The sequence below is a fragment of the Pelodiscus sinensis genome, chromosome 6, assembly GCF_052426305.1.
Source record: "Pelodiscus sinensis isolate ZL-2025 chromosome 6, ASM5242630v1, whole genome shotgun sequence".
Classification (NCBI taxonomy): Eukaryota; Metazoa; Chordata; order Testudines; family Trionychidae; genus Pelodiscus; species Pelodiscus sinensis.
Window position 1 is genome coordinate 84660001 of NC_143057.1, and position 24896 is coordinate 84684896.

At 48.6% G+C, this 24896-nt stretch overlaps 1 long non-coding RNA gene across 2 annotated transcripts in view; it reads left to right on the plus strand.

Annotated features, from left to right (window-relative positions):
• The window catches only part of LOC112545996 (uncharacterized), a 13978-nt gene extending 1494 nt beyond the window's left edge, over positions 1-12484 (plus strand). The window contains exons 2-4 of one of the 2 annotated variants that reach the window (XR_003089600.3): positions 4225-4393; positions 9334-9427; positions 12254-12484. This is a non-coding gene — a long non-coding RNA (uncharacterized LOC112545996). Of the gene's footprint in view, positions 1-4224; positions 4394-8099; positions 8230-9333; positions 9428-12253 lie in introns of those variants that run through there. The other variant, XR_012904843.2, reaches the window with a different exon arrangement.
• Positions 12485-24896: the final 12412 nt, after the last annotated feature.

A 24896-nucleotide genomic window follows, 5' to 3' on the forward strand; every position in this document is an offset into this window, starting at 1 on the left:
CAGGATGGCATAGATCACATTAGCAGATGTGCAGGTGAATGAGCCCTTGATGGTGTGGCTGATATGGTTAGATCCTAAGATGGTATCATTTGAATAGATATGCGGATAAGTTGGCAAATGGGTTTTTGTTGCAGAGATTGGTTTCTGGGCTAGCGTTTCTGTGGTGAGATGTGCAGTTGATGAGTATTTGTTTCAGGTTGGGGGGCTGTCTGTAAGCAAGGACTGGCCTGTCTCTCAAAGTCTCTGCTGGTATGTCTGCACTACCGAGTTTTGTCAGAAAAATGGCCGTGTTTCTGAAAAAACTTGTGGAACATTCACACAGCAATTGTGTTCTTTCATAAGTAAATCGAAAGAACAGAGGGCTTTTTCTGACAGCGGTAATCCTTTTTCTACAAGGAAGAACCCTTTTTGAGAAAGAGTTCTTTTGCAAAAAGGTGTGTGGATGGGGAGGAGGGTTTTTTTCAGAAGAAGAGGCCTCTAGGAAATAACACAGGTGTCCAGGTAGCCACTCCATACAAAGTAATTACAACTCTATATTTCCGGTCTCCTGGCCCCTATTAAAGCTGCAGGCACCCTAGACAAGCCTTGTGGCAGGAAGCCAGCCAGAGAGCAGCACCCTGACTGCGCAGCTCTCCTTGACAAAGGCATTGCAAGCCATGTCCACACCTAAACCCTCCCGCGACTCCTCCTAGCTCTCGCCGGGAGCAGCCCCAGGGGTTGCACACCCTTCTGGTCAGACCCAGAGATCCAGTCCCTCCTCAAACTGTGGGGCAAGGAGGAGGCCTTGTAGGATCCCCAGAAAAAGTGCAGCAACATGGACATTTATGGCCAGATGGGTAAGTCCCTGGTGGAGTGTGAACACTCACCCCGGACCTTGGAACAGGTCTGGAGTAAGGTGAAAGAGGTCTGCCAGGGATATGTCTGTGCCACTGAGAGCAGTTTCCGCTCAGGGGCAAGACCCCACACCTGTCCCTATTACAGGGAACTGCACGAAATCTTGGGGGGTGGGGAAACATCTTCTCCACTCATCCTTGTGGACTCCGGACTGGAGATCCCAGTCATCAGCTAGCCAGAGAAGGAGCAGGAGCAGGAGGGCCAGGGCCAGCTGGCTATGGCGGAGGAAGAGGAGGAGACGGGCACCGTGACCCTCTCCCTCAAGCTGGTGCAAGGGAGCTAGGATGTCTCCCAGGGTATGTCTACACTACAGCACTAATTCGAACTAACTTAGTTCGAATTAGTTAATTCGAACTAAGCTAATTCGAACTAACGGATCCAGACTAAAAAACTAGTTCGAATTAGTGTTTTCCTAATTCGAACTAGCATGTCCACATTAAGTGGACCCTGAACCGGGGTTAAGGATGGCCGGAAGCAGTGCCGGCAGGGGATCAGATGAGGACTTAGAGCGTGGAGCTGCTGTCTCAGGCTAGCCAAGGGCTGTGCTTAAAGGGACCCGATCCCCACCCCGGACAGACAGTTCTCAGGGGTTCCCCGCTTGCAAAGCAGTCCTCGCTTGGAGTGCCCGGAGTACCCACACTGGGCACATCACAGCACTCGGCTATCAGACCGGCTGCACTTGCCGCAGCCTGCCATCTGGGGAGAGGGGGCAATTGGGGGGCTGCAGGAGAGCTTCCACCCCCAGAAGCCCACAGAGCCAGCCCAGTCCTCCCCATCGGGGGCTCGTACCCCATTCCTCCCTCACCTCCTTCCACTTACCCTTCCCTAGCCCCCCTTCCTGATGTACAAAGTAAAGAAAACGTGTGGTCAAAAATAGAATCTCTCTTTATTGAACAAAACTCGGGGAGACTGGGAAAAGGAGGTGGGAGAGAGGAAGAGAGAGGGTGGGAGAGGAGAGTGCAACTAAAATGATCAGAGGTATGGAAGAGGTCCCATATGAAGAGAGGCTAAAGAGACTGGGACTTTTCAGTTTAAAAAAGAGGAGACTGAAGGGGGATAGGATAGAGGTCTATAAAAGCAAGAGTGGGGTAGAGAGGGTGCATCAAAAAAAGTTCTTCATTGGTTCCCATAATAGAAGGACTAGAGGACACCAAAGGAAAGGAATGGGTAGCAGGCTTCAAACTAGTAACAGAAAATTGTTCTTCACAAAGCAAAGAGTCAACCTGTGGAACTCCTTGCTGCAGGAGGCTGTGAAGGCTACAACTACAACAGAGTTTAAAGAGAAGTGAGATAAAGTCATGGAGGTTGGGTCCATGGAGTGGTATTAGCCAGGGGGTAGGAGTGGTGTCCCTGCCCAAAGTTTGTGGAAGGCTGGAGAGGGATGGCACGAGACAAATGGCTTGGTCACTGTCTTTGGTCCATCCCCTCCAGGGTCCCTAGGGTTGGCCGCTGTCGGCAGACAGGCTACTGGGCTAGATGGACCTTTGGTCTGACCCAGTACGGCCATTGTAAGCTCAGAGGTCAGGGTCAGGGGTCTCAGTGGACCACCTTGATTTTCATGCACACATGCTCCTGGGTGGCCAGGCTGGCAGCTATCCTGCCCTAGACGGCCACTTTCCTGTGCCTAGTGCGGAGGTCGTGGACGAGGTCCACGATGTCCGCACTAGACCAGGCGGGTGCCCGCCTCTTGCGGTTCTGGGCAAGCTCCCGGGAGCCGCCAGCCTGGTCCCGGGAAGAGGGGGAGGGCTGAGGGGCATCGGGTGGCTGGCTCGAGCCATGCCAGGTGCAGGGTTTGCTAGCTGGGTGCTGGCAGGCTTGCACCTGGAACGGGCACCGTAGCCAGCCCGTGCCCCTTTAAGGGCTCCGGGACCAGGAGGGGGGCAATAGAGTTTCCCTGGTGTTGGCCAGAGTGGCCACCAGGGAAAGCTGGGGAGGGCTAGCCTCCCACTAGTTCGAATTAAGGGACTACACACCCCTTAATTCGAAATAGTAAGTTCGAACTAGGCTTAGTCCTCGTACAATGAGGTTTACCTAGTTCGAACTAAGCGCTCCGCTAGTTTGAATTAAGTTCGAACTAGCGGAGCGCTAGTGTAGCACCTATCAAAGTTAATTCGAACTAATGTCCGTTAGTTTGAATTAACTTTGTAGTGTAGACATACCCCCAGGCCTTCTCGGACATCTGGAAGGGATCTTCAGGTGAGTGATCTCACTTTCATACACACAGGGTGGGGGAGGAGGGTGCATGGAAGTAGGGGGTGAGTGTTGCTCAGGCTGGACATCGGGCAGTGGTCCGTGAATGTGTAACCATGTGCTGAGTTACTGTGCAGCACGTGGATGCAGCAGGCAGCCCCTGAGCATGGGTGGAATGCTGCTCCTAGGGTCAGGGGAGGCCACACGTGCTGCCATGTGAGCTGGAAGCAGACTAGCCACAAGGGCACAGGCACGACCCTACGCAGACCGAGGAGTGCCGCACACAGCATGTGGGCATGCAGGGCTGCCCCGAGCCCTTTTGGTGACTTGGGCCCAGGCGTGCAGCGCTGCCCCCAGGTGCAGGGCACATGCACAGGCCTGCCCATGGGGCGTGGGCCCACCCCCCCCCCCAGGGTGTGTGGGCCTACCCCTAGGGCGCACGGCACATGGGCACGCCAGCCACGGCCACTGGCGCGCAGCCCAGGGCCCGCCCTCGGGACGCACGGTGCATGTGCTGCCCGGCCCGGCCAGCGCTGCTAGCGCACGTGCTGGGCCATGCATGGCCCCGCAGTCATGGGGGGAAGGGCACTGCTGTCCGGCGCCGCGGGGCCAGCGCTGCGGGAGCTGGGTGCGCGGCTCCTCATGGCAGCTGTAAGAGACACTGCATGCCCCTTACAGCTGCCATCAGGTGTCCCCCGTGGGTTGGCACCATGGGCAGCTGCCTGGCTCTCCCATGCCTCTGTCCGGCCCTGTGGGCATGTCTGCACATGCGAGGCAGCAGCCACTCCCACAGACAGCCCAGTGAACCGCACCTGTGTGTGCGGACCCCAGGGAGGGCCAGGCTGCTCCTGGCTCCTCTGCCGCCTATGAGGGGATCCCACTGTGGCTGGACACTTTCCTTGGCTGCTTGCCCATAGGCTGGTGGTGAGGGTTGGGAAATGAGCAGCACGGTCCTCTGGGCAGGTCGGGACCCCTGTGAGACAGGACCTGGTGTACAGGCCCCACATGGCCTTGCACCCAGGACATCCCCCTCCTCTGGGCTGTGGACTGTTGGTTGCTGCTCACAGTGGAGGGTACAGCCTTAGGGACAGTGTCTTCAGGGATGACTGACTGCCTCTCCCTCTTGTGTGTTCTCTACAGCTGGACCAGTCAGGACTGAGGGCTGAGACATACCACTTCAGCCACCCACCAGAGCCCAGGGGTCCTGCAAACGCACCAGGGTGCACAAGGACCTGACACACCAGAACATCAGTGTCCTGCATGACATCCATGAGACCTTGGTGCACAATGTCTGTGCCAACTTTGAGTGGTGGGTGTTCACCTGGGACCAATTAATGCAGTGGTGTGACACCACGTGTGACGTCATGTCCCGCATGGTGGAACACCCGCCTGATGCCGCTGCTCCTGCCCTCCCTGCTATGCCCATTCCCCATCTGCCTGCTTCCCCTGCCATGACTCTGCTCCCTCCTCAAGTGATGCCCATGGCCTCTCCCCCTGCTCCCCTGCCCCTGCTCCAGCCCACCCTCCTCTTCACCTCCCTGTGCTCCTCGGACCCACCCAACCCTGATGAGGTCCCCACACTTGAGGTAGCACATCGAGCTGCCTCCCTCCCAGTTATGAGGCCCCCCTCCCACTGCCCACCTTTTTGGAATCTTTAATCAATACAGACTGCATTTTGTTTTAAACCAAACTGGTGTATTTTCTGGGAGGTGAGGGAAAGTGTGAAGGGTGGGGTTGTGGTGGGGAAGGGATAGGGCCGCAAGGCAGAGGTCCCTAGGGAGGAGGCCCTGGGGAGAGTTACTGGGGTCCTTGAGAGAACCACTCCCTCAGGGCCTCCCGGATGCACACCCTGGCCTAATGGGCCTGGTGGATGGCACCTGTCAATGGCTGATGCCCCTCGTGGCCTCCCCCTTCCTCTCCACAATGTTGTGGAGGACACGATATGCTGACACCAACTGAAGTATGTTGTGCTCCCCCATGTCAAGGCAAGTGAGGAGGCACCGGAAATGTGCCTTGAGGCGGCTGAAGGCACACTCTACCTGGATCCTGGCCCAGTTCAGGTGGGTATCAAATCGGTCCATGCTGGGATCCAAGTGGCTGGTATAAGGCTTCATCAGTCATGGCATGAAGGGGTAGGTTGCATCCCCCACGATGCACAATGGCATCTGCACGTCCCCAACCGCTAAGTCACGGCGGGAGAAGAATGTGCCTGCCTCCAGCTTCCTGTACAGGCTAGAGATCTGGAACACTCGGGCATCATGTGCCCTTCCCAACCACCCGAGAAAAATGTCTGTGAAGTGTCCCCAGTGGTCGACCAGGGCCTGCAGCACCATGAAGAAGTAGCCCTTCCTCTTAATATACGGGATGCTCGATGGTGCACGGATCGAAGGAGGGCCCCAATGGTGGACTTCCCCACACCGAACTGGTTGCCCACCAACTGGTAGCTGTTGGGGGTGGCAAGCTTCTAGAAGTCTCTTGCGACCTGCTTCTCCAGGGGGATGGTGGGTCGCAAGTGGGTGTTGCGTCTCCAGAGGGCAGGGGTGAGCCAGGCAAATAGCTCCAAAAAGGTGGCCTTCTGCATGCGGAAGCTTTGGAGCCATGGCTGATCATCCCACCGCTCCATGACCAGCTGGTCCCACCAGTCCATACTGGTGTCGAGCCTCCAAAAATGCATCTCCACAGTGGGGTTCAGTTGCCAGAGTGGAGCAGCTGCAGCCATGGAGAGGGTCCCCAGAATGAGCTCAGAGTCCTGGCTGTGCAGGACCAGGAAGGCAGCTGGCAGAAAGTGCTGCAAAAATTGCAGCATGGCCGTGTGGGTCCATTGCATGTCCAAGGGCAGCTCCAGCTCCATAGCACAAAGGAAAAGGCTGTGGCGTCCAAAAAAGAACAGAGCAACCACAGCAGGCACTGCTAAAGCTGTGGTGTCCCTAGAAGAGATAGGCAAGTACTCAGCAGGAGAGAAATGGCTGTCCGGGGGGTCCCTTTAAGCGCGTAATTCTGCAAGGCTCCGGCACCAGCACTTGGAAGCAACTGGTGAGCTAAAGCCCTGGCTGAAGTGGTTCCGGGTGGCCTGTATGCAAGAGAGCGTCCAATGAGTCTGGATGCTCTCTTTCGCAAAAGCGCATCGCTTCTAGCAAAAGAAGCCTTTAGTCTAAATGCAGGGCCGGATTAAGGAGGGGGTTAGCTAGTCAGCTGCCCAGGGCGCCAACCTATGGGGGGTGTCTCATGGCAGCTGTAAGGGGCGCCACACGCCCAGCCACGTGGCTCCCCTTAGAGCCGCAATCAGGCGCCACGCGCCTGGGGCCGGGAGCTGCGTGGCACCTGATGGCAGCAAGGAGCACCCCCTGCCCATGGCCCCCAGCCCTAGGCGCACTGCACCTGATGGCAGCTCTAAGGGGCGCAGTGCACCGGGGGGTGGGGCTGCGCATGTGCCTTGTGCCCGGGGGCGGAGCCGCACATGCAGTTCAGTCTTTTCATTCTTAAATTCTTTCTTATCAAGTTGTTCCACTGTGTCTTCTTTTGACAATTCAGTCTTTGACCTCAAGTCTGTAACTTGAAAATAGCAGGTATTTCCCAAGCACATTGATTAATGTATCCATGATCAATTCTACCAAGCAATTTAGCAGTACTAAATTGAGAGGAGAAAAATACAATGCCCCAAATTCTCTGCCCAACACCCATAAATCTATATGTAATTGGTTTCCCACTGTAGTTTTAAGGGTCTGAACATTTTGTTACAGGCCTAAGGACCGAAGTAACCCAACACTAAATTGTGTTGGCTCACCCTGGGGTAACCTCTATAAATGACACACACACAAAATCAGCACTTCACTGTCAAAAACCCAACACTGAGTATTCTACAAAATCCTCAAGAAGTTTACAACAGTAATACTAACAAAGCAAGACATTAGGGCAAAGAGTTTCCTTTTTACAATTCAAAACTAAAAAACATCACAGCTGTTTTCCAGCAGATTCCCAGCCAAGTTGAAAAGGTCACAGACCCAGAGATGATGTAACTGAGAATATTGAAAAACTTTTACTTCCCCAAACTGTGTTTCTCTACTACACATTTTAATAATAATCCCAAACCAAAAATGTAGTTAGATGATAAATATAAGAAAATCCACACTCCCGGCTATAATCTCAAAAGATTTTGCTCTTCTGCTGCATGAACTATTTGCTACAAATGAAGAAAGATACTCTGAGTGACAGGAGGTGATGGGAAAAAAACTTGTTCTTTGGGTTTTGTGGATTTCCTTTAAATACTGGGTAAACTAGAATATCCACCAAAAAATAATGAGCTGGCATCAGAGTTCACAGTCTAATCTGTGGTATGTTTGATTAGCAACAACAGTGTAAGACAGGATGTCCACAGTGAAACATCAAAGTGTCCTACACAGTCTAAACAAAAAAAGTACAAGCCGTGCAGAACTGAAACTTCACCAGGGTGACTCATATGCTGAGATGTTTACAGAGAGCTGCAAATGATCCTATGGGACAGAATCTCTTGTACCAATTTCAAATGTGGAAGAGAGAGAGAGAGAGAGAGAGAGAGCTGAATTCAGGGCACCACCAGCTCTGTGCCACAAAGGGCTCTTTCATTGATAGCTGAGCTAGCAGTGGGTGGATCAGGGCAGAGTGGATAGGCCGAGTGGATACATTGGCACCTGTAGTTGCTCCCTCAGATAACATAACTCCAAGCTGTATTTGGCTTTCTCGGTGCCCCCTGCCTACATAGCTGGAAGTGGGATGTGCCAGGAGCACAGATTCAGAATAACATAAGGACTCTGTGAGGATGACACTGATTTCCTATTGACTCACTCTGGTGACCCTGGGAATCTCAGAGAACCCTGGGGTAGCCAAAGGATAAACATTGCTCTCTTTAAGATGCTTTTGGAATTTTGCTGTTGAAAGGATAACCACTGTGGATGTCCTCAGAGACTAAAACACCAAACTTCACATGAAAAGTAGAAGCAAGGCAAAGGTATCCAGTCTGAGAAGTCACTCCAAGTTGTTGGGACAGGGTGTGCTCATTGCCAAAAGATGCTGTTGGGATGATGATTGAGGAGACTTGAAAGCAATGTTAAAGCCTGGAAACTACAAGGGGTGACAGAAGAACAAAGCAAGATTACACAAAAACACATGGTATGTGATTCTCCTCACACCCTTAAGTCACTGGAGTAACAATAAATGGTGTGCAAAGAGAAACAAGCCCATGGTTACTTTGTGAAGAAAGTGTGGGTTGGTGTGGAGGACAACCATCCTTGCCAGGAGCATTCCTTTCAAATGCAATCAATCAATCAATCAATCAATCAATCAATCAATCTTTTTCTTTCTTTCTTTCTTTCTTTCTTTCTTTCTTTCTTTCTTTCTTTCTTTCTTTCTTTCTTTCTTTCTTTCTTTCTTTCTTTCTTTCTTTCTTTCTTTCTTTCTATATAATCTTTGTGGTAGATATTTCTTTTTTCAATGGGTAATTATATAACTTCTCTGGCCAAAACATTCAAACTTGAGTATCTATCACTAGACACCTAAATAACAGTGACCCCAAATTCAAGATGTTCCGAATTTCTGAAGATCTGTCCATTTTTATTTAGTGCTCTAACAGTAGCCCCCTCTACTGGAAATGTTTTACTTCTATGACAGAAACCCTCCATATATTTAGGCCATTGCCTTTGCTGGGATACAACGACAAGATGGCAAACATAAGTTGTTCTTGGGCTCTTTGCAATATATTCAGCCATTCTGAAAAAGTACTGCTCTATCAGTCAAATTATCACTAATTATATAAAGAAAAACAGTCATTGTAATCTCCACATTTACAGATAGGGAAGGAGACAGAAATGTAAACAAAAGCATGTGTGCTATCTGAAAGAGGCATATCTAAAAGTTTCTTCCTTGCTAGAAACTAAACAAAGCATTTACACTTGCTTCAACTGTTTGATTACAGGCCTTTATTTAAAGTGTATCCACCCTGACCCACCTCTTCCTCTTCAAATTACAAAAGATTTCAAAGAGAAAGCATATGCTGGTAAACAGTATTTTTTTTCAAAAGCTGTTCTTCTGTTATTCCTACCATCACTACTCTGTGTCCAAAACACCTGATATATTAAAGGTGACCTCCAACAGGAAAAAAACCCATTCTAGTCCTCCTCTGTGTTCATTATGCATAAAGTAGGCCTGAAAGATTTTTGTCTAGAAAATATATATTCTGAGGATTTTTACAACCTAATGCCTTCTCGACCCCAGCAGATTCCATGGTGACTGGAGGTCTAGTGACAGTACAACAAGAATGGAAGCGGAGCATCTGAGAGGGAAATGAATATTAAGGGTAACATTTCAAAAGGTATAAATTACTTATGAGACCAGTTTTATAGTAGCTACACTAGAGAGTTTTCAGTGGCAAAGCTGCAGCGATGCAGCCATGCTTCTGTATGTTCTTTAATGTAACAAACAAAATACAGGACTATGTAGCACTTTAAAGACTAACAAGATGGTTTATTAGATGATAAGCTTTCGTGGGCCAGACCCACTTCCTCAGATCAAATAGTGGAAGAAAATAGTCATAACCATATATACCAAAGGATACAATTAAAAAAAATGAACACATATGAAAAGGACAAATCACGTTTCAGAACAGAAGGGGGATGCGGGGGGGGGGGGGGGGGGGAGGAAGGTAAATGCCTGTGAGTTAATGATATTAGAGGTGGGGAAGGGTAGATGTCTGTGAGTTAATGGTATTAGAGGTGATAATTGGGGAAGCTATCTTTGTAATGGGTAAGGTAGTTGGGGGTCTTTGTTCAGCCCCCCCCCCCGCCCACCCATGAATGCCAGTTCAGAGGATTCCCTTTGAAGTGCAGATTTGAAAGTCTTCTGAAGTAAGATGCGGAAAAGCGTCCGGGCCAATCTAGACACTCTTTTCCGCAAATGCTTTTAACGGAAAAACTTTTCCGTTAAAAGAATTGTGGAAAATCATGCCAGTCTAGCCGTAGCCACCATGTTTACAGTGGCCTGCAGAGACGTGTGCCTATGGATTTGGGCCCCTGTGAAAATGAATTTAAAGGACGTTCCTTGTGTTCCAACCCCAGTAACATTGACCCTGATTTGACAATCTGGACATTACTCACCTTCAGTCCTCATCCCTTGAATGCTCCACACTGCACATCTCTGATAGCTCATTTGGCACAAATCAGATGACTTTTCTGACATTTTTAAGTTATTAGACAGATAGAAATAAACTTACATGTCCTCTTTAAGGCAAGATAAGGCACAAACCCAATTTAAATAAAGGTCTTCATAGGTCATTTTAAGTAACTAACTTGAGGTATCAATGGGAAATTGAGTTTCATTCCATTTGCTAACTGCCTGCAGTTCTCAGGTACTTAGCTTTTCAAAAGTTTGCTTTTCCCACAGTTTGTCTATTGCTCTGTTAATAAACTTAGATTAGTGACTGATTAAGAGCTACTGTATGTTCATTCCAATTTTTCTGGATTGAGGATGGGAATCTAAAGTGTATTAATATAATCACATTTTCCTCCCAATTGTTAGGTTTATTCTGTCTTAAAAAACAGTAATAGAAGGAATTACCTTAAATTCATCTGTAAAATATAGTCCCCTTTTTTTGTACATGCCAGAGGAAAAGTAACAGAATAAAAACATCTGACATACTGATAGAAATTAAATACTAAGGTGGGTCAATTTCATCAGTCAAAACTGTTTTTAAAGGAAAATGGGTTTTCATCTAAACAAAAGATTTTGCATGAAGTGTCTCTTTTCTGCAGAAAAAAAATCAGTTTTTCATCAAGACCCTACAAACTGAAATGTTTTGTGATTAGTTTGCACACCTTACAGCAGGTGTGGGGAACCTAAGGCCTGGGGACCGGATGCAGCCACTGGGTTGCCTGGATCAGGCCCCTAAGGCTTAGGGCAGGCATGTCCAAAGTCCGGCCGGCGGGCCAATTGCGGCCCGTGTTCCGATTTAATACGGCCCCCGCTTCCTCCCCCTCTCCTGGCTCCCCGGCGCTCTTTTGAACTGGCGCGCCACTTCCGGCTGCGCCGCCGCCGCCCATGGCCTCCGCGGTCCTAGAACCAGCCCTGTAGGGCACGTCCGCAGCCCCGCTCCCCCGCTCGGCTGCGGGTTCGCCCTGTCCCCGGGCCGCCGTGAGGCTGGCGTGCCCTACGCTCTCCGCCCGCCTCCGACCCTGCGGGCCCTCCGTCTTGGGGCTGAAAGTGCGGGGACGGCCCTCACGCATGTTCACTTCTTCAAATCTGGCCCTCTTTGAAAAAAGTTTGGACACCCCTGGCTTAGGGCCTCCCTCAGCATTGGAGAGCTCGTGCTGGCTCTCCAGCCCCCAGCCCCTGACTGATTTTTCTGTGAGTCATTGGTCCCTGACTCAAAAAAGGTTCCCCACCCCTGTCTTAAAATCTAGAATTTTATCTTCTTATAAGCTTTATATGCCCTTGGAACAGGAAGTATTCTTTACTGATGCTTACTGTATTAAAAGGGCTTAAACATACCATAGAAAGAACTCTTATAACTAAGGTTCCTTTTTGTTTCAGAGCCAGTCTGTAACACTACACAAATGTTAATGGAAAGGGTAAAACCATGGATGTCAAAAGAGTTACTCTGGTGTAAAAGTACACCTGATTCTCTACTCTCTTGAATGTGTGTGCATGTAGAAGAGCAATAAAATGGTACTAAATCAGAATGTGTTAAGATCCACTTTATACAGATGTAAATGACTTTATAAGGTGCAAGGCAGTGGAAATCAGGCCTTCTGTGTGCAAGGAATTTCTTAGATTATATTACCTTACAACTATAATTGCAGAAGGCATTATTTCAGCATTGCCGTACATTACAGCTCTGTCGTAGGCAGACTGCTAGTTGGAAGGGTGCTACAGAATTAGGAGCTTGAATAAGTAGTAATGAAGGGGAGATTTGCAGGATTGCTTATGTATGCTTACGTGCTTAGGATTCAGATCTAGACGTTTTTTCAACATGGTAGAAATTTGAATCAAATATGTCAAATTTTGCTCTTTATAATTCTACCAAAAATATATTTTCACTAGTTTGGTCAGTGATTCATATTCCTTCACACTCCTATTATAAGTAGCCTGAGAAAAAAGTCCATGTCTTTTTTTAATATCACAGCTAACATATTTTACCTGCTAGGTCTCCAGGCACAAGCTGAATTTCTCTGGAGATGCAAACGCCCATGGAATCATCCCATAACTACATTATGGCAATCTCAGGAATGAATTACAGCAATTTAAGAGCATACAGCAACCATATACAATAATTAGGCAAAGGAAGTGGGGAAAAATACTGCATCCAGTTGAAACGACAAGAAAAATGTCAAGTAGGAAGAATGTAATTACCTAGGCTGAAACCTGGCCAGGATACTATTCATTCTACAAACTTGGCTTCTCTCAGAATCAAACAACAGATGTTCCTGTGAACCTCTGTCAGGCATAAATACTTTATTAATTAAATTTATAAGAACTGTTTTGTCTTTGGCTCCTTTACTTTCATTCTGGAAAAAAAACCTGAGCAACCGTAAGCCTTCAGTGGTGAGAAAACGGGTTAAGGACTATTTAGAAAAGCTGGACATGCACAACAAGTCCATGGGGCTGGATCTAATGCAGCTGAGAGTGCTGAAAGAATTGGCAGATGTGATTTCAGGGCCATGGGTCATTATCTTTAAAAACCTGGCAACTGGGAGAGGTCCCAGATGATGGGAAAAAGGCAAATGTAGTGCCAATCTTTTAAAAAGGGAAAAGAGGAGGAGGATCTGGGGAGCTACAGACAGATCAGCATCCCCTCAGTACCTGGCAAAATCATGGAGCAGATCCTCAAGGAATCCATTTTGAAACACTTGGAGGAAAGGAAGGTGGTCAGGAACAGTCAACATGGATTCACCCAGGGCAAGTCATGCCTGCCCAACCTGATTGCCTTCTATGATGAGAAAACTGGCTCTGTGGATATGGGGAAAACAGAGGGTGTGATATATCTTTAGTGAAGCTTTTGATATGGTTTTATGCATACCCATATGAATTGGGGTGGGGGTAGCTTCAGCCCACCCTACAGACTACCTTGCTTTCAGTTATGATAAGAAGAAGCTGAATACAAAATTTGGTGATCTTAGCTCTTACCGTTTAGGAGTTCTTGAACAAAGAGTTGGACAAACAGACTCACTCTCTCACTCACAGACAAACTCTCTGAAATAAATAATAGACTGTTGCTGACTTGGGCATTTGCAGTAGGTAGCACAAATGTGCATGTGCACACAGACACACTGACACACATAACCCTGTTCCATATTCAAAATTCCTCCACTTTTTTAAAAAGATAACAAAGGAGATGCAGAAGACATTGATATGTTGTTTTGTTATTGCTGCCAAAAAGAAGTGGGTCAATAAAACCACATAATGGAATATTGACACAATTAGAAGCCATGCAACCAAGTTATTCTGACCCCCAAGCAGAATGCAGAGATGTGTGTGAGAGAAAGAATGACATGCCCCAGTATGGTAACGCAGCATTAAATATCACACTGCATCACACAAGGGAACAAATTCTCACTTACCCAAGAAAAACTGCATATAAATGTGGACAGCGTATATACAGGTGCACAGGAACTGACTCAGTATAACACCTTCATCATTGCCGAATCTGAGCACCAGTGTAGCCATCTTATGCAAGACCCAAAATGCCCATGAGTCATGAGTTAGATCTCTGCATTTTCTGGCTATTGAAGGTGTCCAGGCTCCTTCACCAAGGTGAAGATTTTCAATGCTGCCCTTTGGATGCCCATTGCCTGCATCTGCTTAGGAAGCACTTGTTAGACCTCAGCTCAAATTCCATCTTCTCAAGTCAACAAGCTCACTATTTATCAATCTCCTTTTAAACAAAGGTGGTTCAGTAGGGGACAACCAGGCAATTCTGGCAGTAGCTGAAGCCACAAGATTTCATTTACGATATTTGTTCTAGGTCTCAGAACAGTATAGAAATAGGGTTGCCAGATGGCTGAAACAAAAATACCGAACACCCTCCCTCCCTCCCTCCCCAAAAAAAAGCCACCAGGGAAAAAAAATTGTTGAAGGGAAAAAAAGGGGGGGGGGGGCAGTTGTTGAGCAAAAAAAAAAAAGACTCCAAGAACCTGGATCATTGGGTTACCAGGGGTTACCTGCTAGGGGTTACCAAATAGTCATTTAAAAAAAAACCGAAAAACGGGACACGCTTCATTGGGGGGTAGCAGCGAGAAAGGGAGTGGTGCTGGCAGGGAAGGGGGGGGGGCCTGGAAACAGCTAATGGGGGGGGGGGCAACAGGGCTGGCCAGGGTAGATGGGTGGGCCAACGGGAAGCAGGTCTGGTCATGGTGATGAGTGGGGTTGGGCGGAATAGGGCTGGCTCTGGGATATTGGGGGAGGGGCGACTGGCCGGGAGTAAGGGGTGGGTGGGAAGCACAGCTTAGGGGGATCGGGGCTGCGAGGGTGGCCGGGAGGAAGATGGGGTGGGAAGCAGAGCTGGCGGGGTGGAGGGTGCAGCGGTGCTGGCCAAGGAGATCATGAAGAGGAACGGGCCAGCCAGGAAGCAGAGCTGGGGGGGGTCGGGGGCCGTGGCACTGGCCGGGAGGAAGGGGGGGTCGGGAGAAAGGAGGGGTGGGAAGCAGAGCTGGCAGGGGCGGGGAGAGGTGCAGTGGTGCTGGCCGGGGGAGATCAGGAAGAGGAACGGGCCAGCAGGAAGCAGAGCTGGTGGGGGAATGCAGGGGGGCTGGTCGGGGAAGATCAGGAGCGGAAGAGGGGGAGAACCGGCTGGCCAGGAAGGGGGGGGGTGAGCAAATTGGCCGGCAGGGAGTGGGACTGACCTCGGCACTTGCTGCCTGTCCCGCGCAGGCTCCCAGCAACGCATGAGTGAGGAGTAGGCCGACAGGGCTCCCGGCAGCAATCGTGGCCCCGCCTCCCAGCTGGGATTCCCAGCCGCTCCCCCACCCACGCCAGGCTTCCGACCAGTGTGCAGCCAGAAAAATCAGAAAATACTGGACAGAGCACACAAATACCGGACTGTCCAGTACAATACCGGACACCAGGCAACCCTATATAGAAACAGCACTAGTTATGTTAGTGATCTCTTAGCAATGGCTGAAGAACAAATGATTATTTTAGGTCTGTCAGTTCACTTCCCTACTTTCATCATAAATGTTTCCTCTCATATTGCCGTGGCTGTTAGTTACTAGCATGCCTGGAGGAAATAGCTCTGGGTTTAAGAGAGAGGGTTTGTTTGTTTTTAAAGAGATACATCAATTAAAGAACCGAACTTTTAATAGGAGAATGTCTTAAGTTTATAAACACAAATCTAAGAAAAGTCAATGTGTGTCTTCAGAAAAATGTACTGAGGCTTTCATTAACAAAATGGCTGTTTGAATTCAGAGACCAGCTGCAAGATCCTAGACTAGATACTAAGGACAAATTCTGCCTCTCTACTTATCCCTTTTTCCCTTCCATTCTAATCACTGTAACATCATAGTACCTTGCAAGAAAATAAAGCAGACCTTTCTTTTGCTGGATTGGTTTCAATTCTCTTCCTTCCCAAGGTGGAAAGGGATATTGGAGACCACCAACAAAGATTAATGAGACCTTAAGCAAAGATCAGTCTCCTAGCAGGGGTGGATCTTTAACTAAACAAGGGGGAGATGGTAAAAACCAGAGATAATTTAAAGTGGTCACTAAAGCAGGAACAATTTATTGGCCAAAGTCCTTGTTGAGAGTATATTTTCAGTGGATTTTACTAAGTGCACAATTCAAAAAAATTAACCACACAGTAAATTGCATGTATACAGCTCAGATTACGTCTAAATTTGAATACTCTCATTCTTGCTTGTTTCTAATGTTAACTCATTAGAATACTTCTAATTACTAAGGGGTCAACACTGGGCTCTGATTATCTTCCAATATTATGTATGACTGGTATTTGAGTCAAATGCATCCCTCCCCTGCAGTGGGTTGCTTCATTTAGAAAGAAAACTGAAAACAAAGTGATCGAGGTGCACACAGCATTGCTAAAATGTATTCAGCTATGCAGATGTCTAAAACAGATTGTGAGTGGCACAGCCACTGAAGGAGGGGAGGGGGAAAACAAAGGGGACAGCTGCTCCAGGGTCCAATGATTTAAAAGGGTACAGGGCTCCCAGCCACCACCACAACCCCTACTTCAGCAGGTGCCACAACCGGAGGCCAGGCCCTTCAAATTACAATGTGTACCCTACAGGCTCAACGGCACTGAAGGGCTGGCTGCGGGAGGCCGGCACTGAAGGGCTGGCTGCGGGAGGCCAGCCCTGAGTAGGATTGCCAGGTGTCTGGTATTCTATCTGGTATTTGCACCCTTGGTCTGGTAAAAAAAATCAGAAAATACTAGACATGAGCAATGTCCGGTATTCTCTAATTTTTCTGGCTGTGGGAAGGGGTAGCGGCTGGAAGGCAGGGCCATGATCAGTGCTAGGAGCCTGTGATTGCGCAGAAGCCTGGCGGGGGCGGGGGGAGTGATTGGGACTCCCTTGCCCCCACCAGACTTCTGCGCAATCACAGGCTCCTAGCGCTGATTGTGGCCTCGCCTTCCAGCTGGGACTCCCAGGCTGGGACGTAGGGCCACGACTGGCGCTGGGAGCCTGGGAGTCCCAGCTAGGAGGCGGGGCCATGATGGCTGGGAATGGCTGGGAGAGGCAGTACTTATTAGCCTGTGCTCCTTTTTTTTTTCCTTGGCAAAAATTTTTAGCCCACGTTGGGTTGTTTTGGGTTTTTTTTGCTTGACCAAAATACTGCATGTCTGGTATTTTTGGGGGGAGCCATCTGGCAACCCTAGCCCCCTGCCCTGCCCCTTCCTCTCAGGCTTACCCCAGGGCCTGGTGAAGTCTCTCATCAGCCCTGGTGAATGGTATAATCAAAGGTGGGAGACAACTACTGACAGAAGTCCAGGGCACTTAGGGTTGCCAGGTGTCTGGTATTCACCCGGACACTCCAGTATTTTCGCCTTCTGTCCGGTAAAATAATTAAGAGAATACTGGACACCTGAGATGTCCGGTATTCTCTGAATTTTTCCCCGGCCAGGAGGCGGAAATGCCAGGCACCTGGCAACCCTACAAACACTCAACGCCCGGCCCCCCAACCCCCAGCCCCCTCACCCCAGCTCCCATGCTTACCTGGTTCCCCAAGGCTGCTGGCACAAAATGGCTGTCGGCCAAAAGACCTAGGGGAATGCTTCCCCTGGGTCTTAGTGCTCAATCTCTCCCCTGTTTCTATCCCTATACTCACTCTTAAAGGGGACATGCTGTTTTAATGCTGTTTTATTTACATTTTTTTTTTTTTTGGCTTAATAAGTCCTTGGAGTCATTTTTTTTTCTCATCAACTTAACAACTTTGGTCTCCCCCCCCCTTTTTTCCCCTTCAATAGAATTTTTTCCCTGTGTTTTTTTTGGGGGGTGGGGTTGATATTTTTGTTTCAAGCATCTGGCAACCAACCCTAAGGGCACTACTGTGGGCCACAAGCAAGTTTCATGGGGCCTGCCAAGCATGACTGGTGTTAGATTCACTTGGGCCCAGGCAGAAAGATGAAGGGCCACATGTGGGACTGTGGCCATAGCCATGAGTCCCAGCATCTAGGACTGAAGCTGAAGCCTGAGGAGCTTAATTTCACGGTGTCCACTTTAGCATTGAGCTCTGTGCAACTGTCCTGCTTGCTAAGCCCCCTAACTTTGGTTCTGGCTTTTATATTAAAAAAAAATCCCAAAACACAGTTACTGTGGCACAACTGGGCCATTTAGGTTTTTATAGCATGTGGGGAGGGGACCTCAGAAAGAAAATTGTTGAGAACCCCTGGCCTACGGAGTGTTGGCCTTGGTTCTGCAGCAGACACCTCTGTGTGCCAATTTCTCTCCCTCCAAAATGACAATAATAGTGCTTACCTGCCTTTGTAATGAGATTTGTAAGCATTATAATTGCAATCCTGTATCAAACTATTGGAGGTCAGTCAGGAGGCCCAGATGAATAACTAACAGCATGTTTTCCAACTTGATTTAGTTAAACTGATGCAAACCGTGGGTGGACACTCTTGCATCAATTTAAACCTGTCTTATTTATATTGATTTAGCATAAACAATAGGCAGATCCTTTATTGACCGAAACAAAATCAGCATAAATCATCTATAAAGCTATTTAAGTATGCTCTCACAGTAGTTTGCATTGGTTTAACTAAGTGGATTGAAAAACACATTTGGTTAAACTGGAATAATTTGTAATATAGATGCTGTCTCTAAACAAGCACCAAGAGGTTGCTGTTTATATCCTTACAGATTTAACATTGTTTTCAATGGGCAATGCTATAGCTCCAGAAAGAAACCAAGATTCAAACACAGGCTGACTCTGACATGCTAAAAAACAGACATTTGCAAACATTTTGAAATGCTGAAAGTTCTTTAACAGGAGGGTTACGTATGCAAAGTTCTTCTCACTGAGGAGTCTCAAGTACTTTTGGCAGACAGATGTGAAAAAAAAGTCTCACGCCTACAGCTTTCTTTCTTTCAAACCCTAGAGAAATGAAATAATTTATTTAAGAAATGGAGTTTTGTTTAAAACCCCAACACACTGATGAAAAAGCACTGGATTTGGTCAGAATGGCATAATCAGATTGAATCCAACATGCAAGCTGAATTTTCCAGTTGAGTGTTTGTCCTTGTCAATGTACAGTGTATTGGATTTTAGCCTCGAGAGCCCCTAACTCATTGAATGCCTTCTCTCACGGAGTGAGAAAGATGACAGACACTTTCAATTGAGGTTTTAAACCTTTAGATTTAAGAAGACCTTCAGCGTAGAACATTGACATTGCTTTTATTCACATTTGAAAGAGTCTTTATTTCCCCTGCCTATTCAAGCTATATGAATATTAATCCTACATCTCTGTGTTGTTGTACTGCTTGGAGTTCTGGTGTAGTATAGGCTCTAGAATGCTTTTATTATATAATCACTATTGGACCAATCCTAAAGTCTTTGTTTGGGTAAAATCAATTGACTTCAAAGGGAACTTTGCCTCAGTGAGAACTCAGTTTAGATTATGTAAATAAGCAAAACTTTAATTTTCAAGTATACACAACCTAACGCACAAAGCCCATCCATACCAAAAATGCAATGTTAATTCATTTGAATGAGAATGTGAAATGCTGTGCAGATGCCACATTTTATCCATCTCCTGAGTTTTGCTTATAGCCTATAAATGCTTTATTGATGAATATCTATTCTAGAGCTCCTGCTTGTGCAATGATTGTCCTATTCTTCTTGGGACAATACAATCTGATTTTTAAAAAAGGAATAGGATGGTCTGATTTGCTGGTGTGGAATTGCAATGGATGGACCTTAAAAGGTTCAGATAAAGAGTTAAACATTCAGAAATTTCTCTACACTTTGTCAAAACCATCTGAGTATGCAAGTTAGGCTGTAAACTCCTAAAATACCTGGTAATTCCTGGCTACAAAGAAACAGGACATATTGAGTATGTCTACACTACCCCGCTAGTGCGAACTAGCGGGGTAATGTATGCATACCGAACGTGCAAATGAAGCCCGGGATTTGAATTTCCCGGGCTTTATTTGCATAAGCCGGCCGGCGCCATTTTTAAATGCCGGCTTGTTTGAACCCCGTGCCGCGCGGGGTTCGTGGAACGAGGTGTACAGATAGTTCGGAATGGCTTGCTAGTCCGAACTATCTAGCCCGTGCCGCGTGTAGCCGCGTGGCACGGGGTTCGAACAAGCCGGCATTTAAAAATGGCGCTGGCCGGCTTATGCAAATAAAGCCTGGGAAATTCAAATCCCGGGCTTCATTTGCACGTTCGGTATGCATACATTACCCCGCTAGTTCGCACTAGCGGGGTAGTGTAGACATACCCATTGTGAGTACAGTCTTCTAGGTGGTATTTCAGCATTTCCATTCGAGTCCCCACAGATATAGCCATGTACAGAGATACAGAAAAATGGAGAGTGAGGTCCCAATCTAGAAGTTACCTGGTGTGGGTAGACTCCTGTACCCACATTGACACCAGCAGAAGTCAATGGTATTCCACATGGGTGCAACAGATCTATCACTTGAGCGATTCTGCTTGCAAAAAGAGAGGCTAGTAAATAGCTCTCTGAACTTTTTCAAATCTCACAAGAGGTTTGGTTTTGCGTTCTGGAAGGAAGTTCAGGGCACACCTATTCTCATTTTACCCGTGCAGTTTTAAACCTCATTAACGGTGTGAAACTACAAAATTAGCCCGGACTCACCCTGAGAAGAACAACTACCATCCTCATCTCTTTTTACTGTTCCTCTCCCAGCAAGAACTCAGTACCAGTCATCCCATAACCATTAATCACCCAAATATCTGAGACACTGGAAATTTCTGTGGACCAAGACAGCTGGCTCTGCTTCAGTTCATTAGCACAACTCGAGAGGCAGCTCCTCATTGCACTAGCATATGATATTCAGTCACTAGTCTTCAAGAAGACAATAAGTATTACTCCTTGTTAATATGTGGTTTAAAATAACTTTTAAAATAAATTCATGGTAGCTTGGTCTGGTTTTATCATGGTGCTAATTATACAGTAGAATATTGTTTTTTCCAGAAAGGCCTGGGTAAACACATAATAATATAATAAACAGTCCCAGGCCCAATTCCCAGGCCCAATTTTACCTTCAGACATGTTAGACCAGGGGTTCCCAACCTTTTTCGGTCCCCGTACCTCCTATTCAATATGAAAGGAAATAAATTCTAGACTCTAGAATCCACAACTTTTTTCACTAACAGTACTACTTTTGGAATATTTCAGTTAGGATAATTCCGTCCCCCCTTGACAAGCTTCTCGTACCCCCTGGGGGTATGCATACCCCAGGTTGGGAACCCCTGTGTTAGACCCTTCAAACCACATATCTCAATTACATATGGAACCAGCCAATCTGAGAATCAGACTGGGGAAGAAGGGAGCCAATATGTCTATGGCAGTGGTCCCCAACGTTTTGGGGCTGCCGGGAGCCTGGGGGCGGGGCCGCTCACGCGCTGCGCGTATGGGGGCGGGGCCGCTCACAGGCCATGTGACTGGGGGCGGGGCCAAGCATGCGCCGCACACCCAAGGTCAGCACCGGCATGTGCTGCGATCCCGGGCAGGGGCTGCCCAGGTTCCGCGCGGCGCCGCCGGGGCTGGCGCGGCGCCCCCGGGGCTGGCGCGGCGCCCCCGGGGGCGGGGCCAAGGCCAGCGCCAGGGCCAAGGCCAGGGCCAGGGCCAGGGCCAGGGCCGGAAAGGGCACGTGCTGCGCCCCCAGGGGTGGGGCCAAGGCCGGCGCCAGGGCCGGCAAGGGCATGCGCGGTGTCCCCTGGGGTAGGGCCAAGGCCGGCGCCAGGGCCGGCAAGGGCATGTGCGGGGGCCGGGGCCAGGGCCAGGGCATGTGCTGCGCACCCGGGGGCGGGGGTCAGGGTCAGCACCGGCACACGTGGTGCACCTGTGTCCGGGGCCAGCCATGCGCCCGGGGCAGGGACCTGCCGCAATCCCGGGGGTGGGGTGTGACGTAGTGGGGGTACTTGCTGGGCTGTGGTGACCCCTGCTGTCTGGAGCAAGACCCAGCAGGGAAAACCTCACTAGGCCAAGGTAATGCCAAACTTGTTGAACCAGTGGCCAGACACCCCCCATGGAGAGGAACAAAGGGAGGTGGATGCTGCCCTGGCTGGGGGGCAGAGCTGGAAGAGGGTTAGTTAGTTCCTGTCTGGAAGGCAGGGAATAAGGAGCTGGGGAGGGGGCTGGGACTCCCCTATCTCAAGGGGGGGCACTGAGGCCTCTTAGCCCCAGTTCCTGTAACCAGATTACATCTGTGCTGCGCTGTGCTGGAGGAGCAATAAACCACCCTCAATTCCACTGGCTGGTGCAGTCTGTTTGTGCCATTTTGGGGTGCAGGAGACGGGGAACCCCCAACGCGCCGTCACACGGGGCCAGCCCAGATTGCTCCGCGGGTGCATGTAAAGGGCCCGGTGGGCGCCATGGCGCCCGCGGGCACCGGGTTGGGGACCACGGGTCTATGGGATTGGGTTGTGGAGCCAAAGGATAGGGTGAGGAACAGATGTAATGAGATCTTTTCCTAACACCTCAAGCAACCCTCTGTACATCCTGACCACTTCTCTTCTCAAATAGGCTTTGTGAAGTGACAACAGAAATGGCTATGCATGAGAGAAGAGCAAGAAAACTGCCACAGAAAGTAATTATATTTGGTAGTAGGGGGATGGGTTGGGTGAATCTTCCATTGAAGATAATCAGTGAAAGCCATAGAATGGCTGATGGGATTAGGAACTACAGCCAACCCTTCAATTGAATCCATGGTATTGCTTGCATGCAGAATTGTTTGCAAAAGCAGGGCAGAAGCTCCTGATCCTGAAAATTACTACACATGGGACACAGGGATCCACCTGCCTGGAGCAGTTTGCAGGACTGGGGCTGTAGTTTGTAAGCTCCTTTGTACAGAACTTAGCGCAACAAGCCCACAATCATGAGTGGGGCTTTCAGTGTTAGTATAAATGATTTTTATTGGCATTATTGTAATGAAGCACAAGGCAGCTATTTAGTGGCTATAATGACTTGCATGCCTAAAAAGAGGTTCATTTCAATGACAATATCAGATACAGATTCTTGAACATTCAGTACTATGCTATCAAAGCAACATAAAGGGTTTGTCTACATCCCATGACAAAGCAATGCAGAGGATGGAATTTGTAAAGTGCCCTAAGGTGTTGTATTCTAACTGACTCATGCAGATGCTGGTGGTGCATTCTAAAAGGTACCTAATTTCTGTTAATATAAATGGTTAGAATGAACTATTAACTTTTTAGTGCATACTAGTAGGATCTGCCATGGGCAGTTGGGGTGCAACACATTACAGGACTTTACAAATCACACCCCTCTTTTGTACTCTAGCAGAGCTGTGACAAGCTCTTAGGCTATACACAGGCAAAGAAACTCTTGACAGACTGCAAATATTTCTCAAATAACACTTGTATAATATCACTAATGCTACTGTAGCTATTATTGCCTTTGAGCAGCAATAAAATTGGCAATTTTTTTGTGACCAAAGCAAGGTGATATTCTGTTAACCAAACACAATAACTAAAAATACAATGATGGATATTTTTGGAGAAGAATAAAAAGCCTATATATTTGAGACTGAAAAAGGAATTGGCTTACATTCAAAAAAATGTGATTTGGGCAAAAGTTAAAGAGTATAAAATATGGAAGAAATTTATGTGAGTGAATTACAACACAGTGAACTCTTTAATGGTTTTATGATAAACTAGTCAAGTTATTTTTACATTTTGCACATGATTCCAATCACATTTGTAGCTTTGTGGTGCTGTGATATCCAGCACAATGACTTTTTTATTTCTAGAGTTCAAGTAACTTTTATAAATTTGTCTCATGTCTCTTTATACACAAAGCTGCATGGGGAAGGTCAAAAAAGGGGTTTTCTTTAGACTATGAAAGCCCCCAGTGAGTTAAAGAACAAAAGTGGTTGATAAATAAATGTCTGTTTCATGTATCCTTTGATCATGTGGACAGCTACCAAAACAAAAACTCCTTGTAAGTATATTGCCTAGTGTAGTCATAGGTCATTAGTTTCAAAATATCTGCAACACATGGGCTCAACCCTGAGCTATTGGTGAGCTCCATAAGGAATGGGGAAAGGGCTGCCCCAAACACCTTACATCAGCCTCTGGGAGCAATGGCTCTGTTCAGTGGCAATGGCCCCAATGAGCAGAGCCTTAGCCTCATTCCCTTTCCCCAGCCATGTCTCCAACAGGCCCCCTAAGCCCTGCCTACGGGTATGTCTACACAGCAAAGTTATTTTGAAATAACAGCCATTATTTCGAAATAACTTTCCTAGCGTCTACATAGCCAAACCGCTATTTCAAAATTAATTCAAAATAGCAGAGTGCTTATTTCAAATTTGGTAAACCTCATTCCACGAGGAATTATGCCAAATTTGAAATAGCTATTTCAAAATAAGTGCTGTGTAGACACTTGTATCAAAATAGGGGGCCTCCAACCTTCCCAGGGTGCCCTGGTGGCCACTCCAGCCTCAACCAAAACCACTCCCCTCCCTCCCCCCTCCCTGGAGCCCTTAAAGGGGTTGACTCTGGCCACAGTGCCTGTGCCAGATCCAAGCCTGCCAGCCCAGAGCCAGCAGTCACTGCCCCTGACCCAATGGCCCCAAAACATGAGCCAGCAAGCCACTGGCAGCCAGTCCTTCACCACTCCCTAGGACAGTGGTCCCCAACCTTTAGAGGCTGCTGGGCGCCAGGGGGCGTGGCCGTTCGCCTGCCGGGTGCCAGGGGGTGGGCGGCCCCCCCTATAGCCGCGTGCTCGGGGGCGGGGCCCCCCCACAAGTGCCGTGCTCCTGGGGCTGCCCCCCCCACAAGCGCCGCACTCCCAGGGCCGGCCCCCCCCTGCAAGCGCCGCGCGCCAGCACCCCCTCCTCCCCCATGTGCCGCGCACCCGGGCCGGCGCTCCCCCGCCAAGCCCCGCGCGCCCGGGGCCGGCACTCCCCTGCCAAGCGCCGCGCACCTGGGGCCGGCGCTCCCCCGCCAAGCGCCGGCACTCCCCTCCTCACCCTCCAAGCGCTGCGCGCCCGGGGCATGAGCGGCCAATTCGCGGCGCTCCCGGGGCCGGCACTTACCATGCGCCAGGGCCGGCTCTGGCACAGCGCATGCTCCACGTGCCCAGGGCCAGGCCAGCACCGAGCACTTGGCGGGTGCACAA